The 20,413-nt window shown below is 41.5% G+C and overlaps 1 protein-coding gene across 1 annotated transcript in view; it reads right to left on the reverse strand.

Annotated features, from left to right (window-relative positions):
* Positions 1-11,344, reverse strand: part of pde4d (phosphodiesterase 4D, cAMP-specific) — a 209,955-nt gene extending 198,611 nt beyond the window's left edge. Inside the window, exon 1 of the mRNA XM_026186601.2 lies at positions 11,178-11,344. The gene's annotated coding sequence lies outside the window, so the exon portion shown is untranslated. The remainder of the gene's footprint in view (positions 1-11,177) is intronic.
* Positions 11,345-20,413: the final 9,069 nt, after the last annotated feature.

Genomic DNA, 20,413 nt, shown 5'->3' on the forward strand with positions numbered 1-20,413 from the left:
TAAGTTAGGTAAAAATAGTAAAAGTAGGACAGTAAGAGTGTAAAAGGAAAATGCCATTGTAGGAAATATTATCACCCCAGCCATCTCTACATGTTAAGTCAGTGCTCATTACTACATAATTTAAGGAAGACAGTGATCCAATCTGCTCCTTTATTTTGTAAGGCTGGGGAGAAACATTTGTTTGCTGATTCTGACCCCATGCAAAAATGGTAAATGGCCTATATTTGTATAGCGCTTTACTAGTTCCTAAGGACCCCAAAGCGCTTTACACATCCAGTCACACACTGGTGATGGCAAGCTACATGGTGGCCACAGCCACCCTGGGGTGCACTGTCAGAGACGAGGCTGCCGGACACTGGCACCACCGGGCCCTCTGACCACCAGCAGAAGGCAACGGGTGAAGTGTCTCACCCAAGGACACAACGACCGAGACTGTCCAAGCCGGGGCTGGAACCGGCAACCTTCCGATTACAAGGCGAACTCCCAACTCTTGAGCCACAATCGCCCCGGCAGAAATACATTTGGTTATGTTGTCATGCTTTATTGCAATCATATACCCTCAGTTTACATTAAACTGGAAAACCTTTGTTGGCCAACACTGCTTATGACAGCAGCATTTCCCAATATTTAATTAATTTGTTTGTTATTTGGTCCAGTCATAAATTAAACTCTGATGAAATAAAATGCTTTTACAGCTTAACGCTCATATCGAGCAATGACTTTTGTCTAGAGCCAGATGTAACACTAAAAGAAAGTTAAAATATACAACACCTGTAAATCTAATATGATCATTTTTCTTTCTTTATAAGCAATATGAAATTATGCAGCAACAACCCTAATAGATTCTAGCAAGCAAGCTTGCATCTTAGTCTTTACATTGGTTCCCAGTTGATTTTAAAATGCATTTTAAACTTTTCATGCTTAAATACATATGACTAAATGGACTAGCTCACTAACTTATTCTTGTTCATGCTCAAAATTAGATTGAGAACTAGGGGGAGCAGTCTACCACCACACTACTGCAGCTACATTTATCTTACCCTGTGGACTTTTCGGTTTAACCAGGTCTCCTGGGAAGAAAAACTTTAAAATCAGAGTATAGCAGGAAGTCAGTTAAACTTATCTGGACAATTATGTATCAGAAGAGGTTCTTAATCAGTTACAGCTGCTTTTGTGTTAATTATATTAACAACAGGTTCACTAGAGGGGCAACAATGAGACAAACCCCAAAACAGGAATGGGTTTATAGGTTAGGGCCACTGACATTTTTTCCCTCCTCATTTTTTTCCGACTGTTTTTTGCATTTGCCTAGGCTCAGTGTCTCTACTGGTAGCATGACATACGGTGGCCCCTAGAGACAAAGCACGTGCAAACTCCAAAACACTTGCAAACTCCAAAACACTTGCAAACTCCAAAACACATGCAAACTCAAAAACACATGCAAATTCCAAAACACAACGGAGGTGCTCCAGGACGCTAGGGGCAGTGTTGTTGCAAAATAAACGGCAAGTTTGTCTGTATGGGACGGTCTAGTCTCCATCTCGCTTCCCAGGTTGCCTAGCAACCATAATACTAACCGCTGGAAACGTGTCATACAACTTTGTTTGACAGAAATGAAGGAGAACATATTTTGTTAATTTGTTTGTTTGTTTCTACAAGAGCTTTGTGTGATTTGATAAGTATCTGAGGCTGAGACCACAGGACAGTAAAACATGATTTTTGGGCTTCATTTCTGTACTGAACAGTCATTTAAGATTAGTTAGTAAATAACAATTAGCTAATGTTGTTCATGAGACTAAAGTCATATCACTTTGGTAATGTAAATATAATATGGCCAATATTATAGTTATTATATTAATCATTATTAGCTATTACAGCAGTGAACATGAACTCTGTGCCAAATACTGAGCCTCAGTACAGATTCAAGTTGCAGTTATTTATATGTCTTATCACCTTAAATCTTCACTCAAAGACAAGTGTCTTTGACAGTGTATATATAGGTGTATCATATATAAGAGACAAATGTTGTTCCTTCAGTACGTTGGCATTACTAAATTTGCCGAAAAATATAACGGTGTACAGAAAGAGTTGAGCGCGCACAGGCAGAAATGTTGAGAGCGTAAGCAGCACATTGCGAGCAAGCGCAAGTGCAAATACTGAGCGACAGGGGCTGCTAGCAAACACTGAAATACATTTTTGCACGCAGCAATGAATTTTGTTCACTCAAATTTAGCTTTTCTTTGCTCAAAATAAATTTCTCCTCAAAATGCAACACTTGCACCTGCAAATTTTTTTTTACGTGCGCTCAATTTTTTTTTTTACGTGCGCTCAGAATAGTGGCACAAAAATAACGCCATACTAAAGAGGTAGGACAGGTAGGTAGGATGGCACATCAATACATGCTGTTGCTGTAAGGTTTGCTGTGTCTCCCAGCACAGTCTCAAGAGCATGAACGAGATTCCAGGCAGTTACTCTCGGAGAGCTGGACACGCATGTAGAAGGTCCTTAACCCATCTGTGCAAGGAGGAACAGGATGAGCATTACCAGAGCCCTAGAAGATTATCTCCGGAATACCACTGGTGTTAATGTCTCTGACCAGACAATCAGAAAAAGACTTAATGAGGGCACCCTGAGGGCCTGATGTCCTCTAGTCAGCACTGTGCTCATTGCCTGGCACCAGAGCCCAATTGGAATTTACCATAGATACCAGAATTGCAGGTCCACTCCTGGCAGGTTCACCCTGGGCACATATGACAAATGTGAAAGAGTCTGATGAAGCCGTGAAAACCATTATGCTGCCTGTGACATTATTCAGCATGACTGGTTTGGTAGTGGATCAGTGATGGTCTGGAGAGACATGTCCATGGAGGGATGCACAGACCTCTACAGGCTATACAACGGCACCCTGACTCCCATTAGTTATTGGGGTGAAATCCTTGGACCTGTTCTCAGACCCTACGCTGATGCAGAAGATCCTGGGGTCCTCCTGGTGCACCACAGCACCCAACCTCAATATGCAGGTAGGAGCATACTCGCCTGACCTAAATCCATATAATGCTACCAAGAACGCCGCCAGGCTGCACCTCAGACTGTCCAGAAGGAAGGGATGCCCTAGTCCAGATCTGAGAGAACATCTCCAAGACATCACCTGATGTTGTCAGGCCCTGCATACAAGCATGTGGGGGCCGTACAAACTGCTAAGTACCATTATGAGTTGCTGCAATTAAGTTTTGGCCAAATGGATTAGCCAGCTGCATGATTTCAGGGTGTCTTTAAAGTCAGCCGTCTGTAGGTTTATCATTTTCATTGTTCCTCACACATTACCCAGTCCATATCAGTATAGATATGATATTTTTCCCATTTCGATCCTATGTGTTTTTTGAGTCTTCCTTTAATCTACAAGTTCTCTTCTGCATCTTATTCATGGCACCCCTTGTTGATTTAATCTACCATTATCTAGCATTCTATATCGAACATTATATGCAACAAAACCTTTCATATCAGGAGGAAATATAATCTCTTACAAACTTTACTCCAAGTAATTGCATTCTGTGGTACCATTGTACAAATAAGTGATTCTAATCAGCTGAGCTGTCCTGAACTACATGGTTCAGAAAAATTATGGCTTCTGTATACTGGAGGAGTTTCCTCTCATGGGAACGCTGTGTTAAGGTCACCATGGGTTAATCATAGCAGGCAAACCAATGAGAGCAGCAAAATTCTGCTGCTCTCACTATGATTTCGTGTTTCTGATTTCTTGTCATGTTATGTAAAGAAGACCCACCCTCTGAGGCTTAGTCTAGCCTCGGATTATATCAGGAGAGCCAGAAAGCTGATTACATATCTGTAATCTTATTTTTATAAAAACATTTCCAGTGGCAGAAATACAGAGCAGGGCTCTTTTTTTTCCAACAAACCTCCCGTGATAATCAGATTTGCCAATTTGAAGCAGCACCAAAAACCACGGAGAAATGTTGCCATATTGTCTACGTAATAACGGTCAGCTATAAACCCAAATACTTTCCAGCAGATATGCTTACACAACTGGTTCATCAAGAGAAAACATTTGCCATTAATTAACACTGTAAGTCATTTTCGGTGTTTCAAAGTGAAACAGGACAAGAGACTGATCACAATCCCCTGAATTCTCTTTTTAACCATTTAAAAGGGGCATAGCAAGCTAATCGTACAGATACACAAGACCAGAAGAGTTAGAAAAGCTCATTTTCATAGACATGTCATAAACACCTGGCCTGACCTCTGCAGGCATCAAAGAACTATGTGAATACTTTTTGGCACAACTCACTGTTCAAAACTGCGACTACATAAGTGACCCACCTTTATGCTATAAGACAACATGTTATGAGATGTGAAATTCATTTAGGTCTCTCTGAGACCTGTGATCCAGCATCCTTAAACGGTCTCATGGCATTAAACCCTGTTCCACCAAATATGGTGGGGAAAGAAAGGAGAGTGGGAGTGAGAAAGCAAAGCATGAGTGACATTTTAGGACAGAAAGCATTTGAACCAAGAGAAAAACTGCCGATAAACAATGTCGTTTTTTACTTTGCATGAGAGTCTGTGTTGTTCGAATAGGAACATTTCATTTTAGTGCAATCTCATATCTGTGTGAGGGACTATTAGAATAAGGATAGGATGAGGATAGATAAGAGTGCGATGATGCATACAGATATCTGTAAAAGACGGAGAGTTTTATTGGGGCTTTACTATTGCACTGTGCTAGCAAGACTGTGACTTACTGAGTGATTCCCAACTTGATTAAGAAAGTAAGGACTGTGGTGTTGGCCTGTTCGTGGGTTTCAACTGCATCCGGAGACCTCTATATTATGTTAGCGTTTCTAAATGTCCTGTAGGTGAGGATCTGAGCATGAATCTGTCCAAGGTCTACTCTGTCTCATGTCCAAAATTAGCTGAAATATGCTCCAGCCTCCCGCCACCATAGAGGGAGAAAGAGAGAACAGATTAGTGAAAACCTCCTGTTTTAGCCAGCCGCATGGGAAGAAGAAGTTTCACATGAGTTGATTATCTGTGACAGAGCTGATAGCTGGCATTTTCTGATCCAATTACTCACTCACCAGAGTAAATGAGGGTTAAGTGAGTAGATTGCTGTATGTTGCATACATGAGTACCACATTGAGTTCCTCGGTACCCTTGCAATAAAAATATGTAACTCAAAACACACTAAGGTAAGTACTGGACTGCCTACACCTACATTACAAGGCGTTTACACGCTGTAAGTAACCCCACTGAAACTTTACAATGTAACCTACGGCTAAGGTGCACCTCCCCAAACTATACATCACATTGGCACAGTCTGTAAAACTACTGTGAGTGGCCTGTTCAGTACTGTTGACTCCTCCTGTGCACTTCCAGCTACTTTTTCACCACAGATTTATCAATGACAGCATAAAAATCATTGCCTCAATATAAAGGATTTTAATAACAGCCTAGATAAAAGAACTAACAGATATCAGCAAGAGTTCAAAATCAGAATGGGCACGAGACGATATATGAAGATGGCTCTGAAAAAAGCTGATGACAACAAAGGTTGGGGACACAGGCAGAAAATAAAGTCCCAGCTTTTAATCAGTTTGTATCCATATAAAAAAACAGCAGGACACAACCACAAGCTAATTAACATACAATGTATTATAATGCACAAGTATTAATGCTGCCAACAACATCACCCACTTGTCGAGGTCATATATAGATTGTGCAAAGACTTTCATAATCTGACTTGTTGCGGCTGTGGCTTCCTATTACAGTACCACACTCAAATTAATTGAGCTCTCTAAAATAACTATACTGCATACTGCATTGTTAGGTGCTTGATTTTATACACCTGCAGCAATGGAAATGAAAACACCTGATTTCAAAGATTAAGAGGTCTGGCCCAATGCTTTTGTCCGTATAGTTGACACTGAGTTCAGTACAGAGCAGAGAAGTCTACTTTTTCATCTCCAGTAAATATTTTCCAGTGCTCTACAAAGTGAGATCGATTGATCTGAGTGCATAAATCCTTCTTCTGTGCTTCAGCTGGCTAACACATGTCACTAACAAAACAGATAAATGTTTTTTTCTCCGTTTAAACTAACAAAAACCCCTGTTGGACAAATCAGCCACCACTTGTGACATCACATCAGATAGATGGATATTAATACACATATTTGCAATGAGCGCGTCAACAGCAACATAAATCAAAAAGCTCAGCCCACTGGATGTCACGATGATGCGAAACAGAAGAAGAAAGCTGTCACATTAACCTTTCACTTCTACGCGGAAACATTCTCCACATGATTAGTGAGGAAAATGCATCATTGTGACGCAAGTTATAGTTCCCAAGAAGCTAATATAACAGGAAGATCCTAGCAATGCGAATGGCCTCAGAGAAATTACAAGATTACTTTCACTGCTGACCCCAGCCTGCTGTATCAACAGGAAGCACTCCCCAGAATAAGGAAAGAGCCTTGGGGGAGAAATCCTCATTTTCTCTCTGTTTTGTTTAGTTACCCATAAGCCACGCCCAAAGACAAATTATATTCTCATGGATGGTAAGAGTTTTTATGAATGTCAATATTGAACAGTTATAGATGATCTTACATAAGCCTAAAGCAAAGCCATCTGCAGAGCAAACATTTTAACTCAACCATTAAAACGATAAACATGTATAATAAGTACAAATGTAAATACTGGATGAGTGTTTATATGGACAGTTTAAAAGTAGAAACCAGCAAACAACACACACGCAATTTATCTCTGAATTTTTTATAACTTTGCAAAACCTGAAAATCGAACACTCGTGTTATTTCCTGTCACTTTTCTTCTGAAGAGGCAGGCTACTTGAGAGTTCATGAATGCATGGGGCATTATTCCCAAAGTTCCATGGGTGGGAAAATGTTGGATAACAAGTGTTATTGTAGCATACCATGCTGTTAATGCAGGAGAGGCAGAATTCAACGCACCAACCGTATGAACCCAGTGAAAACAGGATTACTCTGTCCTGCAACATGATTGGACTGTTCCCAACACAGTTTGGCGGAGCTTAGCCAGTTTAAATAGACAGCTGTGCTTAGTGAAGACAGTGCTAAATGCTGCAGCAGGATAAGCAAATCGTGGCAAGCAGATATCACTCTGTTCATAACGTCCTGGACCAAGCAGGATTTCTATCAGGGTCATGACCTCACAAATACTCCACAACCAAATGACCAATTATAAACTCGCTAGCCAACTGGCAGGCCATCTCTACTGATAAGCTGCTCATATACTAGATATAATTTAGCTGTGGGTGGAGGCTAGTTATCATGAGCTAAAGGGGGTCATTTTGTGTTTTCTTGCCAGACAAAAAAAAAGTCAAGTAATCCATTTGCCACCCTTGATGTTTATTCATCCCTTCCTTGTACAAACACTAGCTGTCAAAGGCACTTAACTCCAATTACTCTGTGGGTTGTGCTCACTCCAAGCAGTGCAATCAGTTCTCAGTGAGAAACGATTTGACATGTTACAGTGAAACTCAATCCAGTTGTTTGACTGTGCTGGAGACGTTGTGGTGGGACTGGAACGATCATTAAATGCTGAACGCTCTCGTTTCGCTGTTAATCTTGGACGTGGACTCTCTGTGTATGTGTGTGTCTGTGTGTGACACAGCAACCCAATGTGGAATAACAACAAAAAACGAGTCGAGTCTCAAAGAAAACACTATTCAAGTCTCCAGTAGCACAAAGCCTTTCTGGTCTCCTGGACCAGGAGCAGCATCGCTGTGACCCAGTCCAAACACTGGAAAATGTCAACATTTGTTTACGGAAAGTTTTCCGAGGTTGAGGAAAACAAAGTATTTTGTATTTGTTAAATAAAGCACGGGGATGTGCTGTGAAGGAGATGACCAAAACATAACGAGCACATACCACCACCCTCTAGAGACATTATCAAGCCCATCCAACCCCCACCACCCCTATTCTCTCCACAATTAAGTCCCTGGGCAGTTCCCAAATCCCTAGTTGTGTTTCTATAAAAGTAGTTTAAGCTCTTAAACTTTATTTTTAAAAAAAAGAAAAGCCAACAAGCACAATGGCAGGACTTCCAGAGTGACAAAGGGAAAGGGAAGTACAAGTAAGCTGCAGGCCCCAGATGCTTCTCTCTTCTTCTCCTCTCTCGTGTCCCTCAAAGGTCATTCTTCCTGTTTAACGCAGCAAAGTCATCACACACAAAAGCTGCAGAGGCAGAGATCCTCAAGAAATGTCATCTGCTTATGTCTGTGTACATGACTTCAATTAAAGACTAAATCTGCCCTACTGCTGGTCATTACAGTGTGGTTTATTAGTAAGACTTTGTGTTGCGGTTCTTTTGGTGCTTTCCAGCTGTGCTGAATGCTCGTGGGTTTTTTTATTAGCTTCATTGAGGTCGAATGGTGGAGAATCGATCTTCTTGTAAGTTTCTGTCGACACTGTTAAACACGTGTCTGTCTAAGTCTTTACACGCCAAGGGATATCGTTATTACATGTCACATTTGTCCTTGGACTTAATATCAGACAGCGCGCTTTGTACTGGAATCGCTACAAGGTTGCCAAACATCTGGAGTCAGAGAAACACCCTCTGAATAAGCAGCAAACAATTCATGACTCAAAAAGCGTGTATCATGTCACCTTGAAATGGAAAACAGATGTAACATTAATTGCTGAGAGTTTATTTCTTTGCTGGTGATCTCACAACTAAGGCGAGAGATCATGACCTGACTTTAACTATCTGCAAGCTCCGCAAAAAAAAAAATGGATAGTCCCAAAATGACTCCTAACATCCAGAGTACACAGAGATTTTCCTGCTTATGGTTATGAGAAAACAGTTTCCAATAAAAAGGCACTTAAATGCTGTTGGCTTTGCCTGCTTATATGTTCTTGTGCGTGCGTGTCAGCGAGTACGTATGCATATTGCAGTGCTTTTGCTTGAGAGCTTTGGAGGACTTTAGCATGCTCTTACTTCTACTTAGTAGAACAGAAGAAAATAAACACTGCCATTATTACAATAATGAATATGCTTTGGGAAGCAAATGATATAATTTTCCATTAACTCCCACTCATAAACAGCCAAGAATGGCTCAGGGAAGCCTGTGACATTTGACTTTACTGGCACAAACACTGCGGTACTCCGCTATTGCTTGACCCCTGACCCCTCACTTCTGAAAACTCACAAGACTTACATCGCTATTTAACTCAAAGCCTCTCATGCTAATTGAGCCATCTGAGAACAACAAAGTCTGATAAACACTGGAGTTGACATTGTCACTCTAAGTTAAGGTCTTAAGCATCATCACGGCTGTCCACATGCAGTGTGTGCGGACAGTTCGCCAAAACCTGCAGAGACCTTCATTACAAGACTGATACAAAAGACATCAGCAGCAGTGCAGATGCCTCCTGTCCCTGCACACTACACACACAGTGCACTGAGCCAAGCTCATTACTCTGCATTCACACTGAGCAGCAGCAGCACTCATTCAGAAAAGAGACCCAGCCCAACATAACACCAGGGATAAAGAAAGAGGCTCGTAAGATTAAACATTTTCATGTTGGTGGTTTTAATGCAGTCATTGTCTAGTGAGCACAGTTATTCATTATTCATCCTAATCTGACTTGTTCTGATCTCTGCAAAGTGGAAAAGAGCACAAACACTCCTTCATGTAGGTCAGAGTCTAAGCTTGCGGTTTCAGCCACTATCGACGCACTCAGGTGCTGCACAGGTGAAACAATGGGCTTAGTGTGTCGCTTGCATCTCGCTGATTAATCCATGAGGAGGTGGTGGAGTGCGGCACTCTACTATATTTGCATAGTAGAGGTCAGGTACAACACAGGGCTCACTGTGTTCAGCACGATAACAACAAGGAGCTTAAACAGACAGGAAGGTATTAAAAATCGCACCACTTAGAAACTACAAAGGAGACAAGAAGTGTCATCATTTCCACAACTTTTAACTGGCTTCACAAATAAGGTGTGCTGAAGAGTCACCGTGACATCACAACAGTGGTCACGGTCATGTCATGAATCACAGTCTCCATCTGTGAGGTGCAACACATAAACAGGTCCACATGTTTGTTAGCTGGTCATCTGGAGCCACATTAAAGCCTCCTGGATCCAATGAAAGTGTAACGCTGTGTGAATATGATCTAACTTTTGAAACTTTTCCTGTGTTCACACAAGCGAGCACACATTATCCCGAGACAAAGCCCAGCTTCTTGTATGGGCTCTAACACACCTGTTTAACAATCTGGCGAGCTGGTTTGACTGGAAATTTGATAATCACGTCTATGGAAATCAAGAGAGCAAAGCATGTGACAGTTTAACATTACTAACTGACACTTTTCACACCCTGTGCATTAACTGAGTCAGTCCACACTGGGAGACAGACTCCCAGGAAACACTGTTTGTTTACCTTCCTCTCCTTCTTTTCCCATTCATAAGGCTGTTGCTGTTATGATAAAGAGATGAAAGATGGGTAACAGGTTATCCTGCAGTGTGTATTATCAATCATATTCTGGAAGGAACAAAGTTTTCTTAAACAAAAAATCTAACAAAAGAAGAAGAAGAAGAAGAAGCAATGACTGTGTTCTTTCTTCCCCCACCCTGAATTTATGTGTGACTGCAGCACAATTTGGAGCAGGCCTATTTATAGCCGACTACCGCCACAACCACCCCGCAGCCTGAAAGTCACACCAGGAGATTTTGGGAGGGGAGTCCTTGAGCTCCTCTGTCAATGCAAAGCATTGCAGTGACAAGTTTGCTGATGAGGTTGGTGACTGTGAAGTCGCACTGCACCGGTCCCTCCCCTAAAGCACAAGCCTGCTTTCTATGCATTCTTCCAACACACCGAATCTAAGTCCAGCGCATGTGCATTTACACATAAACCAACCGCACGCACTTACTTGCACACACATGCAGATGGCTTCTAGTATTTGATTAGCTGTAGTGATGAGCTGGTGATGATGGTGTGAGTGTTTACTATAACCGCTGTCACACTGTATCAGTATTTGCTCTGATGTCATATTACAATCGCACGTGTGTGACTTTAGCTCCACTGCCAAGTCCACAGAAAGATAAGCCACTGTCCTACAGCTACTGTTATCAATACAGAGGAGTGACAGACAGAAAAGGGAGGGCAATGTCAGAACTTACTTTAAATCCTTCTCAGAAAGTTCCAGAAAGAGATTATTTGTCCTCTAATCTTCTGTTTCCTCTCTGAGTCCAAATGAAAGATCAAAAACAAACAAAAGTGTATTGTGTGCATCTCACACACCGCAAGTCCCACTCCACTGCTCACTGATGTTCTCTGGAATAAGGAGGGAACTCTGTTGCCAGCTCCCAGGCTTACAGCCAATCCTGTTAAAGTTCTTTCTGACTCTTGGCCAATGGCGTGCGCCTCATTCTCCGGCCCTCCCCGCCCCCCTCCTCTTCCTCCTGCTGCTGAAGCTTCTCATGATTGTGGACAAACTCATAGTTGTGGAGTATGACAGAGTAAGAGGAATTACTGTAGTATTTACAGTGTGAGCAGCGGTGGGGAAGATTTCCATTACGAAAGAGCGGCGAACAAGTGGACAGATAAAGAAGCCAGAGATTAATTATAGTGGTTGGTTTTAATCTGTCAGGATACTTTTCCCTTTTTTTAAAGGGTGATTTATCAGCATGGATTATTAGTTTAAAATAGTACAATCCTGCTCCGTCTTTTTAAACTTAGCTCAGGCGCTGACATGTTTAATTATTACATGATTGTAATAAAAGAATTATGATGGGGGTTGACGGGTCACTCCATCCTCACGATAGATTATCTGCTTATCTTTTTAGCATCTGTTCACATGAAAATAAGGACTGTGACGCAAACAGCGACAAAGACTGAATCGTGTTTGACATGTTTTACTACATAGCTGCAGTTCTACAGATGATGTGACACCCTATTGCTTCAGTGGCCAGAGGGAATATAGCATGCTCCGAAAGACATGAATTGCAAATGCTCCCAACAACACACGGACAGATATGGCTTGTGTTCCAGGGCCAGTGAGCATCTGCTCTGCTTGTATATCACGGAAGCCTCTCTAGCTATCAGTGGTACTGATAACAACTCACTTGATAACATGCACACTCAGACATCTTTCTTTTTGCTCCCGAGGGGCTGGAGCCATGGTGTTTGGTCAAGAGGGATTCTCCCCTCAGTCAAGAGGTGGAATTAGTCAGGTTGCTTTTACTCCAGCAAGTCTTCGGGCAAAAGCATGAGCAGCAGTAGCAGAGAGTCTTTTTTCGAAGGGTAGATAATAACGATGATATTTGAATCAAACTGCGTTTTCAGCCCGTCTCATCCATCTCAGGCGCAAGATGAAAATACTTTATTTATTTATTTTTCAATTTCTAAAAAAAATGCAATTCCAGGAAAATAATGGAAAAGAGGAAGAAAAAGTAAAATCATAAACAAAATGGTATTACATATGAAAGTCGTGCATATTAATTTATTTTCAAACACAGTCTTTTATTTGAGGTTAAACAGGTTTCACCTTCGAGCCTGTGTTCATAAATGAGGATATGACTTTATTAATGATTAAAAGCTACAGTTTGTTTGATGCCTATTAAGACTCTCTATTGACATATGATCTTTATTTAAGGGATTTAAGTGACTTTGAAGGCGTCGTGGTTGTTGGTAACAGACGGGCTGGATTTAATATTTCAGAAACTGCTTATCTACTTGGATTTTCTCATTCAACCGTCTCTAGAGTTTAGAGAATGATCAGGAAAAAAGAAAAATATATTAGGTGAGTGCCAGGTTTCTGTTGATGCCAGAAGTCAGAGGAGAATGGCCAGACAGCTTTGAGCTGATAGGAACAAATGATAATCCACCTTTGGACACTGAGGATAGTCTATAAGACAGAAGTACAGAACATTTGGAAAGAAAAATGTTGCCCAGTCTGATGAGTCTCAGTTTCTATTGTGACATTTGGAATGTGGGATCAGCATTTGGTGTAAACAACATGAAACATGTCCATCTTTTTATGACCACAGTGCAACCATCTTCTAATGGCTGCTTCCAGCAGGATAACACAGCACAGAGCTCAAATCATCTCAAACTCAAACTGAGTGTTCACTGTACCCAAATGGCCTCCAAGGTGACCAGAACTCAAAATCTGCAACTGTGCAACGCGAACTTGTTTCCAGTACCTTGTTGAATCTGTGGCATGGAGAATTAAAGCAGTTCTGTAGGCAAAAGGGGAGATCAACACATCACTAGCAAGCTGTAAGCAACAAAGTTGCTGATGATACTTTTATTTATCCATACTGTTGAGTAGATATGAACTCGTATTCCTTCTCGTGTTTCTCCATGTTCATATTTCCTCCTATTTCCTTGTTTCTTGCGTTGCTCACCTTTGCCTTCCTTTGTTTAAAATTTGTATTCTGTGTCCCTGTGGTTTTTCCCGCCCAGTATTTTAGTCGTAATTTTCCTGGTTTGTCTCTTGTTATGTTGCATCCTTTGATTTCCTTCCTTTGTGGCCATCTACCCCACCCTTAGCAGGTTCATTGTGTTCAACAGTTATCACCTGTGTCCAATCAGCCGTGTGTGTATAACAGTGTCACTCCCAGTGTCAGTTTATGTATTTTCCCCCCTTTCCTCTGTTTAACCTTCTCAGTGGATTTCTCTTTTGTTATGCCAGTTATGTGAACTGTTTTTTCTTTTTCCTTGTTTCTTAGCTGCAGCTTATTCTGGTGTTTGCATTGCATTTTTTGGTAATACATAAAATCTATGTATTACCTTAAAAGTAAAATTGTCTTTCGGGAGTAACTTTGTGGTAAATATCACAATGGTGGTTCAGTTTTATGACAAGCATGCAAAAAGGCAGGCAGGGATACATGCAGCAGAGCTGGGAAGCCCTCAGAGAACAGCCAGGCATTCAGGTTGGGCTTCAGCAAAGAAAGCAGAGTCCTACTACACAAAGCTGTCTGGCCCCAAGGTTTGTCAAACTCACAGGAGTGGAAGGGTTATGCTAATACTGTGCAAAGGGTGAACATTTTGTTCTTCTTTTGCATTGTGGCATCAAAACATCATACACAGAGTAAACAGCAGGAAATGAACACAAACTTACAAATGCAATTTGTCGGAGGAAAGGGAAATTGTTTTGAGTTTAACCTGTAAAAGCCAAAGAGCGGGAATTCCTTGAAGACATGAGAAAGTGGGAAAAAAGCACCCATTCTCTGCTGCCTCTCCCTGAGCAGACATGACAGGTTTACAAGCACAGAGGAAGCAGCTGACAAACACACACACAGAAGCCTTGTTGAAAGACAAAACGGCAATCGATAAGTCTGCTTTGGGACGGGTAATACACCGCTGCAGATACATAACTGCATAACATCCCCCTCGCCAAAACGCACCACATTTGTTCCACTGCAGTGAACGGAGAAGTACCGCAAAAGCTGTTGACAGGAACCATCTCTGTGGGGGAAAGGTGCTCTTCATGGTGTGAGTTATGGAGACTCAGTACTGTGTAAAAAATAAAAAATAAAAAGTTCCCAAAGGGACAAACACACGGAGGAAAGTAAAGAAAGTAAGCACTGTGTTCCAGTGTTTTCCTAAAAGCAAGCATGAGATCATTCCATGATTTCAGCTGTCATTTTTCTCCAATTCTTGGACAAAGATGAGTAACAAAGGATCCGGACATAAATAAACGTAGTGTTTGGCTTTGAAGAGACGGCTCGTCGCAGCAGATTATCTTTGCGGTGAGTGACGTTAAAAACATAACGTGATTACAAGGTGTCGAAAACCACGTCTTCCTGTAGAGCATCACCTCTGTCAGCTCCGTCAGTTACAAACCTCCCCCCCACCAGGCTTCATTTTTAATGAGCATATCAGTTTGAAAACATTACAAATGAAACCTGTAAAGGTGGGAGCACTTTATATCTGTTATTTAAATTTTGATCAGCCAAATCGTAACTATCTTTGGCCTAAAGGGAGCGTAGGATGATGAGAAAAGAGGGCAGAGAAGATTTTGTTGTAATTAGTAAAAAAAAAGAAGAAAAAAAACCCAAAACACTAATAACTGACAGAGAACCATCTGCTCTCAGCTGACAGACCCAGCAGTAGACACACAAGCATGCACAAGCACACACATTTGTCCCGGTCACATCACTCAGTTTGATTCACCTTCATTAAACTGCACTGTGCATAAACTTCTCGTGTCACAGAAGTTTATGTCAAAGAGTGGCTTTTTTTTTGCCTCATCTCTTCTGTTCATCCTCTTGTTCTTTCTCTGGTCACTCCTCCCCTCCAGCAGCGTCTGTTCTCCCCGATACAGCCACGATTTTTTATTTTTTATTTGTTCATTGTTGTCCTCTGGAAAGTTTCCAAGGTGCTGTCACTCCTGAAGAAGACAGGTTATATGCTTTCCAAACAGTGGTCAGGACTAGTATTAAAAAAACAGACATGCTCAGATCTTGTTGCTGTTCCACATGATGCCTGGAAGCATCCTGATCTGGTGAATTATAGAGCCCACAAAGAAAACAGTTACCATTACTGTCTCTGCCTTTATAAAAGTCTAGTTATTCTCCTGACAGTCACCACCGCAGTGGGCAGGACCACATTGTGTCATCCAAGGTGGCTGTCTCCATCTTTTATGTACATGGATATATCCCCCACAGCCACGCCTGGTGGTTTCAAAAATCCTTCCTCTCAAATCACCTCATGTTCATATGAGGTCAGCTGAATTTATTTGAAACTGGAGAACTTACAGCTTAACATTTCTGAATTGTAGCTGTTTATAAGGTTTTTGGCTACTTCTACGTGACCTTATTTGATGGCTGAACTCACAACAGAGCAAAAAAAGGATACCAACCTTCTTGCAACAAGAAAAAAATCGGTGGTTGCCGGCTGCATTCAATTTTTCCGCAACCTGTCTCCAAACAGATGTGGGTCCAGTTCAGACTGACAGACGTCACTCTCAGACAGATTGCCAAGAAATTGCAATCAGTTGCAATCAGTCTGCACAACGAGTGGACACACCTACTTTGCAGTAGGAGACTTGACTCAACTGGTTGCCAGCTGGTGTTCTGGTTGTATATTTATATATAAAAGCAAGCTTGCTCACCGCCTGTGAGGTTTTGCAGTTAAATCGCTATCCTGCAACATCTATGACACTATTTAGGCAAGAATATCTGAATTTCAGGTTCGGATCTATGAGGTTCTGGCTGGACTCTGAATTTAAGTAGTCAATGTGAATTTCTCTGTATAAGTAGTATCTGTAGTAGCCATTCACCTTTTCACAATTATTTATCTCTTTTGATCACTTAAATAAAAAAATAAAGAGTTATCTTTATCTTTAAGCATTTCTCAGTCGTTTTAGATATCTCTTAATCTTTCTTCTCAAACTTGCTCAGACCCACTTAGTTCTTATATATTTATTTGACTTCATGTTTTCACGTACTCCAACGATGTGCAGAAATCCTGATTAGGATGCTTCTTGGACACCTCTTAGGTGAGGTGTTTCAGGCATGTCAGATTGGGATGAGACCCTGGCACTAACCTGCAATGTGCTGGAGAGATTATGCCTTTCTGCTGCCATGGGAACACCTTGGTATCCACCCAGAATAGCTGGAGGTGGTGGCTGGGGAGAGGGAGGCATCGGTGCCTCTGCTTAGACTGCTGCACCCAGAAAAGATGACCAGGAAAAGTGGTGGAAAATGTTGCATGAATGCATCTTTAAAAAATAATAATGGTTAAACTATTCAGAGTTTGTGTGTCCTCATCAGGACTGTAAGAGCCCAGTAAAGGAAAAACACACTATGCCTTCAAGACAGAAGTAATGCGCTAATGTAATTTCTAAAATCAGTCTTCACAAATATTTTATAACATCGGAACTACTTAGTTAATATGTATTGCTTAGGCCTACTGTACATCAATGTGATTAACAGGGACAGAAATGCTACAAACCGATGGACTGTAATAGCATATTCAACGATCCATTTAAAATGTAATACTATTAAAATAAGTGGCACTGCACAGATGCAATTAGAGCTTCTGGAACTCATATATTAAACCACTGTGGCACAAAAACTGTTGTTGGGAAGAGTGCTTATTTCCATTATCAGGCCTAACTGACAGTTATGTCCGTTTAATTGGGCATATCAGGATTTTGTTTGTTTTATTCCTAATGTTTAAAATGCAGAGACGGCCGTAGCCGACACTATCCGTACATCTGATTCTATTTTTTCCACTTCTGTTGTTCCTCATTAAGAAAATATGAGTATGAGTGTTTCAATGCAACAGTAAACATGACAACACTAATTAAACCAATTAACAATTTGAATTGTTCGTGCATGTATCTTGCAGTGAAAGACGGGAATAACTCACGCTTGATTTATTTTATTTCTTTTTCACATATTTCCAGTGATAAGCCATTTTACATAGTCATCCTCTATCACAGCGTCTCCTACACTGAAACTAGGGAAGGACCTGTGAGGGTGGCTTGGAGACAGACAGGGGTTGTTGGAAATCGTCACAGAGCAGAGCAATCATGCATGGCCTTCCAGCGTCGGTCTGTCCTGCTGCTTTTTCCTCATTTTCTCCATTCAACCGGGTCGTTTCAGCACTCGTATGCCACAGTTTTAAACATATTTGTGGGAAGCACAGCAGACTTTATTTTTTTCCATCCATAGCTTGCTTCTTAAAAATCTGACAGGCTGGATTGAGATACTGAATGAATTCTTTTTGAAGTGCAGCCATAATTTGAGCTGCAGCACATTAATATCTTTTTTTTGGTCAGTTAGCGGAAGAAAAAAAAATCTGTTCCTGTTTTAGAAACACACTTTATAGAACTGAGTCCTTCACCCAGCACAGTTTGTTATCCTGCATGGACTCACACAGAGGCACAAGCAAGGATCTGAGTAAAATGTTAAAAATACAATCTTAAGTCACCCTTTACTTTTTTATTTTTAGCGTCCAAGGAGTTGGACTCTGTTGGATTTTTAAAGCGGTCTTGAGCAATAGTTCCTCAGGCTATTTAATGGTATTTCGAAGTTTTTCTTTGGACATCAGTTGCTTTTACACTTATTTTCAGTCCAGGCTTTGTACCTGACCATTTCAGAGGAATGTTTTTTTTGTTAACACTGACCTATGAACTATTAAATCATTAAAAAGGCACCCAAATCACAGGAGTAACCAGTGTCTACACATAACCTTTGAGTTTAATCTACAGTTTGAAAGGCACCAAGATGATTTTTGGAGAACTATTAGCTGAAAACTTGGCATATCTTTGCACGGTGCGCAGTATGTCTTTAAAACTAAGAGGAAACTAGGCAAGGCAAATTTATTTGTATAGCACAATTCAACAAGGTGATTCAAAGTGCTAGATAAGTTCAGATGAGAAGTATCTAAATGTCATGCCCTTAAGTAAAGAGAAAAAAAGAGAAAAGAAACCCCAGCAAAGACCAGACACAGGTCCAGGCTGACAGATGCATCTGGCCCTGCAGTTAATTCTACAGTTCACTGACACTTCATCAGAAATGATTGGCGGCAGGATGGCTGTCAAGTCATTTTTAAGGAAGGGAAGCAGAGAAAAGGCTGAAGTGTGACAAATTAAACAAACATGAACTGAAAATGTCCACAGGTTCAAATCGCCATCAGTATGCATGGAGGTCAGGAGAGAAGTACAACATTAAGAGTGCATTTTAGTCAGATGTGATAAATCTTGTCAAAACTGATCAAAAGTACCATAAAAATACTGTCAGATTTTGACCCATTATCTACCAACACCATCTGGAAAGCATCTCATTAGCAATAATTTCATTTTTCAGCATGACAATGAGCTCAAACACCCCATCGGTGCAGTAAAAGAATACCAAGATATAATAAAATCGATCAGATTGTCCTTGAAGTAGTTGAAGTAGTGACAAAAAGCAACCAGCATCCAAAGAAGAGCTTTAAAACCTGGTAAACTGTCTCTGAAAACGACTCCTAGAAATCACAAGAAAGCTTTGAGAGTGCTCAGGCTGAGTAAAAGAGTAAAGGCGGCCAAACCAATTACTGACTTTCAAGCTTATTAGCTTTGTGCAACAGTTTTTGCCTTATTTGTGCCTTTTCTTTGTACCTCTGTCAGTGCGCCCCAGGGTGGCCGTGGCTACAATGTAGCTTGCCATCACCAGTGTGTGAATGGGTGGATGACTGGTTGTGTAAAGCGCTTTGGGGTCCTTAGGGACTAGTAGTGCGCTATACAAATACAGGCCATTTACTTACCATTTTCCATGCATGTAGTAAATGTTTGATGCAAAACAGAAATTATGAGTGTCTCAACTTTACCACTGTATTGTTCAGAGACTTTTAGGAGTGCCTGTCAATCTGTCTGAATTATAAATTTGTGGTGGTCAGTTTTGTAATTAGATTAAAAAGATTTAAAAAACTGTGGAGCAACGAGGCTGTGGAGGAGCTTCGCACGTGTTTGGAGACCACAGACTGGGACACATTGAAGGCTGCTTCTAACAGCTTGGACGAGTTTACGGACACTGTCACCTCCTATATCCACTTCTGTGAGGACAGCATTGTGCCATCACGCACCAGGGTGAGTTATAACAATGACAAACCCTGGTTTACTCCTAAACTCAAAAAGCTGTGGCTGGAAAAGAGAAAGGCGTTCAGAAGCGGAGACAGGGACTGCTACAGAGAGGCCAAGTACAGGTTCACTAAAGAAGTGGACATTGCTAAACATCAGCACTCTGAGAAGATGCAGCAGCAGATCTCAGAGAATGACTCGGCCTCTGTGTGGAAAGGTTTTAGGAATATCACAAACTACAAGCCTAAAACCCCCCACTCCACTGATGACTTGCTCTTGGCCAACACCCTTAACGACTTCTACTGCCGTTTTGACGAGCCATCAGGCAGCCTTCACACCTCCAACGCCCCCAACAATAGAGGCACTTTGGACACTAATTCCCCCACCTCTCCCCCCTCCATAGAGCCATCACCACCTTCAAACTGTTCACCTACAACACCCCCCTCCTCACCCCACACAAAAGAGGATTTCACACCACCTCCTCCCACCACAACTCTTCATATTCATGAAGCAGATGTGAGGAAGCAGTTTAAGAACCTGAATGCTCGAAAAGCTCCCGGCCCAGACGGTGTGTCTCCTGCCACCCTCAGACACTGTGCAAACGAGCTGGCCCCAGTGTTTTCTGGCATTTTCAACTCCTCACTGCAGGCATGTCATGTGCCTGCCTGCTTCAAGTCCTCTACCATAATCCCTGTCCCCAAGAAACCTAGGATCACTGGACTAAATGACTACAGACCCGTGGCTCTGACATCTGTGGTCATGAAGTCTTTAGAGCGCCTAGTTCTCTCCCATCTCAGGACCCTCACGGCCCCCCTCCTGGACCCCCTGCAGTTTGCATAC

This window comes from Astatotilapia calliptera, chromosome 12 (assembly GCF_964374335.1).
Source record: "Astatotilapia calliptera chromosome 12, fAstCal68.1, whole genome shotgun sequence".
Taxonomy (NCBI): Eukaryota; Metazoa; Chordata; class Actinopteri; order Cichliformes; family Cichlidae; genus Astatotilapia; species Astatotilapia calliptera.